Below are 6,000 nucleotides of genomic sequence, written 5' to 3'. Positions count from 1 at the left end.
TTTGGACGGCAAGGGGAGTGAGGCAAGGTTGCCCAATGAGCCCACATTTATTTAATCTATTGATAGCGGATGTAGAGGAGGTACTGAGAAAAGGAGGTTGGGGAGGGGTAAAATTGAGAGGAGAAAAAGTACACTGTTTAGCATATGCAGATGATATGGTATTGTTGGCGGAAAATGAAGAAAGAATGATACATATGTTAGGAAAAATGGAAAATTATATGGATAAGAAAAGGTTAGAAGTGAATGTGGATAAGATAAAAATAATGAGGTTTAAAAAGGGAGGAGGAAGAATGAAGAAAGTTGAGTGGAGGTGGAAAGGGAAAAGATTAGAGGAAGTGAAGGAATTCACTTATTTAGGATATAAGTTGCAAAGGAATGGGGGATAGGAGGCACAGGTAAAAAACAGAGTGAGGAAAGCAGGAGCGGTGATAAGACAGGTGTGGGGAATGGGGAAAAGAAGATTTGCAGGAGATTGAATGAGAAGATTATGGAAAAGTTGGTGGGAACGGTGTTGGAATATGGAGCGGAAATATGGGGGTGGAAGAAGAGGAGAGAAATAGAGGCAATGCAGAAAAGATGGATTAGGTGGACGTAAGGAATGGACTGGTGTACGCCCGGGGTACATGGTAAGAGAGGAGATAGGAAAGGATAAATTTAGGATAAGGGCAGGGAGGAGAGCAGTAGGGTACAAGAAGAAATAGGGAGAAAGGAATGGGAGGAAGTTTAGCGAGGAAATACTATGAGGATATGAAAAAGAGGGTAAGAGAAGGAAAGGAGAGATCAGTTTGGGAGGAAGAGAGGGCAAAATTCCTTGAAAAAAGAGGAAAAAAAAGGGAAGGAGATGGAGGAAAAGAGAGGAAGGGAAGAGGAAGTATACGAGGGATGGGAGCAGAAAGACAGAGAAATGTAGAAGGAGAAAAGATGGGAGAGGATAAGAGAATCGAGATATAATAGATGGTATGGAGAATGGAAGGAGGAGGGATTACCGGAATATCTGAGAAAGGGATGGGGGGAAGTAGATGGAGAAGAATAGTGAGGTTTAGAATGAACAATGAAATGAGAGGGGCGAGATACTGGGAAGAAGAGGGGAAAAGAAGATGTAGGCTATGTGGGATGGAAGATGAAACATGGGAACATGTAATAGGAGAATGTGGTGGAGAAGGGAGTAAGGGAAATTGGTGGGAAAGAATGAAGGAAATACTGCAAGAGAGAGGAGAAGGGGAAGGATGGATGAGGGAATTAGAAAAAAGGAGGGAGGAGGGGAGAACTAAAAGGAAAAAGAAAGGAGAGGAAAAGGAGGAAGGAGGTATGAGAAGGAGAATGAGTGGTGGTATGAATGAAGTATTGGAGAATGTATGAAGAACTGGAAGCCGAGGCAAAGCGAGAAAATAGTTAGAGACGACTCTTTCTCTTTCTTAACTAGTTAGATAGATAGGTAGATTAAGTTAGAATTAAGGTAATTGTAAATTAGATGTAAGAGTAGTTGTAAGTTAAAATTGTAAGAAGTGTGTAAGGTTCGGGTACTCTCCTTAAAAGCGTCTTTGATCCCTAAGGGGACAAATAAAGTAATGAATGAATAATATATTAATATCATTTTTGTGAAAAAAATTTTTTTTATCTAGATGTATATACACTTAGCGCTTCTTTTTTTACATTTTCAATGTCTTTTTTTAGAGGGATATATATATATATATATATATACATGTATATATGTAAAAACAAATTAAAAAGTCTTAAATATTACACAATATTTTTAACTGCAGTAATTGAATTTTATTTCTATTTTTTCTTGTGTTGCATTTTTGTAAAAATTTTTGTTTTAATATTTTGATTTTATTTTATAAAAGCAAATTAAATGTTGTGACGTGACATTTTTTTGTCCATTACAAGGGCCGAAGACCCGATCGGGAAGGCGGGAAATTCGGGAACCTTTGCTCTCTCGCCAACTCTTGAGAGAGAGAGAGCACCTGAAAAATAATTTTTGCGTTTTCTTCCGCGTAGGAGGATGCGACCCGCGCATCCGTCCCGTGTAGTACTTTTATTTATCTTTTTTTTGTTGTGTAGCGATTTTTACGTTTTGGCGAGCGATTTGGCATAGAGTTACGTGTCTCAACCGGAGAAGCAGAAAGAGAGAGAGAGAGTGAGAAGACGAAGAGGACGATTACGGACCGAGCAGAGGCCACCACGTCCGGATCGCGCCCGGTAAATACTTTTTCACGCACCGATTTTCTTAATTGCTTCTCAATTTAAGAATCCGGATACCGCCGTTAAATACTCCTTCTTCCGCAGAGATTCCGGCAAGACACGGGGATGGCAACTCTCCCGCGAGGCGCGAGAGAGCCCCGGACACGAAAGACGCGGGAAATACACTGCCTCGAGCCTCAGCCTATCCTGCTATATAAAAAATTTGGGATCGATCAATCAATCGATCGGGCGGATTTTTAGAAGAGACAGCAGAAACGGTGCGCTCGTAGGATTCTTCCCGACGAGAAGTATGGAGAGGAACATCGGAACTCTAGGCGGAAGGACAGAGGAACGGCGAAGAGACTTATCATCGAGCGAATTCGCGGAGCCCCGCGGGACGCCCGGCGGTCCTGCCAGGATAAGGAGCGCCACGGGTGGAAAATGCCCAATTTATTATCGGCGTGATTCCGGCGGGCCTCTCGCTCGTCACTGTCTGGCGGAACGTGGCAGAGCGCAGAGGTTCCCGATTCCGGATGCCGAAGCATCGACGACTCCGCAGATACCGATGAGACGAACGGCTCTATAATTGTAAAGTTGTCCATTTTCGAGTTGATTGTTCGAGAGAGACGCGTGTCACGTCCGCGGCCGGTTACCAATTATTCGCCTGTGTCATTTCGAGATATTAAGAGAGGATTGAGAGATTTATTACGCGTAGAATTTTGTTCCGGAGCCCGACCGGATTTAGTTTTTTTTATATAACTTTTTATTGACTATACTGATCAATAAATCCTTTTCCACGATTAAAGTACTTATAAAAACGGACCGCGCTAGCTATATTTGCATATATAAATTATATAAAAATAAAAAATTACAGTTTTGTTATCGGCTTTTTTGTGTCAGTTCGTAATAATACTTATTTAATAAAAAAGTTCTGCAGTTTGTCAGTGCATGAAATATAGTATACGCGGTAAGGATAATATGAAGAATTATTAGTAAACGATTAAAAGTGAGATTGCAAGTCTAATAAAAAAGTTATATATTAAAAACATTTTTACGCGTATGTGTTGTATACGTGCATATGTTTAGATATGTGTGGTGCTAAGCTATCGGAGTTCGGCCGTCGCTCCGGCATCCCCTTAAGAGAGGCTCTCTCTCCCGCGGATACGCCGACAGTCGCCGTGATTTCTTTGTACCGATATCTAGAATAAATTCTTGTACTCGTAATTATTGTGTCGTCTCTCGTCCATTAGAGCTATATAGCATAATATGTAATCGTCTCTACCGTCGCATCGGAGATATAATAGCGTATTCTTTCTCGCGCCTGCGATTATTCGGGTATATTAGCTATTTTGTGTACTTGCGCGAAGGACGTCCCGCGGAATAGATATCAGGAATAAATCGCACGGAACATATTATAGTTTACAGGAGATTGTGTAGTTCCGCAGTTACTAGAATCAATTACTTCGCACGGACCATATTAAGTTTCGTGCGTGAATAATTATTCGCCACGTATACGAGCAAGTTTACTCCCAGGTTCCGCGTGTAACCGGATATCTCCGCGTCAGGTCGTCAAAAGGTCGCGGAATCATAACACCGCGCCACGTGTGAGCCGTACTGTCGCTGTACCTTATCTTTACGACTGTACTATTTGATTTCAATCGCTTTGGATTTCGGCGTCCTATAAAACTCGCCGCCCGCCACGAACGACAAGTGCGCGGAATTTAATTAATATCTTATTTCAAGAATATTAATTTTTTTGTATGCAATATTACCCTAACATTTATATTTTTTTTGTTATTCATTCGCATCATTATTCAAATATATTCAATTAATATTACACTTTGGGAATTCTAAATAGTCACTTTCGAACTCCATTCTCTCTCCCGTCCGAACTCCCCCCTCTACCCCCTGACGTTCTGAGCGAGTCAAGTATTGCTGTCGCGGAACTTTCGGGATGTTTTAAGCTTTACGAAAGGTCTTTTCCTAGTTATGAATTTTTAGAGTGGCGCGAATCTCGCGCCTGGCGCCCAAGCAAACAAAAATTTATTGTGTCTTCGCGAATCTCCCGCTTTCCGCGCCGAAGGTGTGCCGTCGGCCAATTACATCGGCCCTACTTTACTGATAGATAAAAATATATATTTTATAAAACATACAAAAGTAAAAACATATATGTTTTATTGTTTTGTAATATATGATTACTAAAATAGGACCTTGAATAAGTTCTCGCTGTTTTTTTTGTTAAAAAAAAACATTTATTTAAAATATAAGGCTTACAATAACTTTACTCAAAGTATTATCCATCATTAGAGACCACTTTCTCCCATCTTTCTGGCAGTAATTGAATCCCCCGTCGAAAAAACGATTCATCTTTTGACGCAATCCATGAATCGACCCATTTTTCGGTTTCTTCGAAAGAATGGAATCGCTGCTCGCTCAAACCATGCGCCATCGACCGAAACAAGTGGTAATCCGAGGGGGCTATGTCCGGTGAATACGGCAGGTGAGGTAGAACTTCCCATTGAAGCGTTTCCAGGTAAGTTTTGACTGGTTTTGCCACATGTGGCCGAGCATTGTCATGTAACAAAATCACTTTGTCGTGTCTCTGCCCGTATAGTGGCCGCTTTTCTTTTAGAGCTCGACTCAAACGCATCATCTGAAGTCGATAGCGAGCTCCCGTGATAGTTTCATTAGGTTTAAGCAGCTCATAATAAATTACGCCCTGCTGATCCCACCAAATGCAGAGTAGAATCTTGGAACCGTGGATATTTGGTTTTGGGAACGATGTTGATGCGTGACCGGGCGTACCCCACGATTTTTTACGCTTTGGATTTTCGTAGTAAATCCACTTTTCATCTCCAGTGATGATACGGCGCATAAAACCTTTTCTTTTATGCCGTTGAAGCAGCAATTCACACATGAGAAAACGTCGTTCAACGTCTCTCGGCTTCAACTCATACGGCACCCAATGTCCTTGCTTTTGGATCATTCCTAACGCTTTTAAACGTTTTGAAACTGTTGACGCATCTACTTGCAATGTTTTCCCGAGCTCTACTAGCGTCTAATATGGATCTTGATCAAGCAATGCCTTCAATTCTTCGTCTTCAAACTTTGTCGGTGCTCCAGAACGTTCTTTATCTTCAAGGTCAAAGTCATTATTTTTAAAGCGCCTAAACCAGTCTCTGCATGTCGTATTCGACAGAGCATTGTCACCATATGTTTCAACAAGAATTCTGTGTGCTTCAGCTGCAGATTTCTTTTGAATAAAGCAGTGCAATAAAATTCCCCGCAAAAACACTTTATTTGGCACAAAAGTAGACATTTTCGCAATAGGTAATTAAACACGTGGTTGACACTGTGGTAAACTGTATCTACTAGAATTTGAGGTTACATATAGTACTACTTAGCTGATGCGTTTCCGTACGAAATTCCATGCACAGAGTGCCGCTACGCCATCTTTTAAGAAACAGCGAGAACTTATTCAAGGACCTAAGTATCATTTTGGAAAACTTTATATATAATTTTATATATAGATAAAATCTATTTTATTTTACTATTATTTTAATATATAAATAAAATTTTAGAATTAAATATTAATGTGCTTAATAACGTTCAAGCGCAAGGATTTTTAATATTATAATTCCTCGTCAATTTATTATGACCACTTTAGTAATATCAGAAAAATAAAAAGCGCCAATAAAATAAATTAATGAGGGACCATATATTGTAATACTATCGAATGTTTAAGAAGATAATTTGATTTAATATATATAGATTATTGACATTTATATAATAAATATTATATAATTAATTCATATA

The sequence above is a fragment of the Nylanderia fulva genome, unplaced genomic scaffold, assembly GCF_048542155.1.
Source record: "Nylanderia fulva isolate GAGA-0341 unplaced genomic scaffold, ASM4854215v1 Scaffold99, whole genome shotgun sequence".
In the NCBI taxonomy this organism is placed as follows: Eukaryota; Metazoa; Arthropoda; class Insecta; order Hymenoptera; family Formicidae; genus Nylanderia; species Nylanderia fulva.
This window is presented reverse-complemented; position numbering follows the sequence as displayed.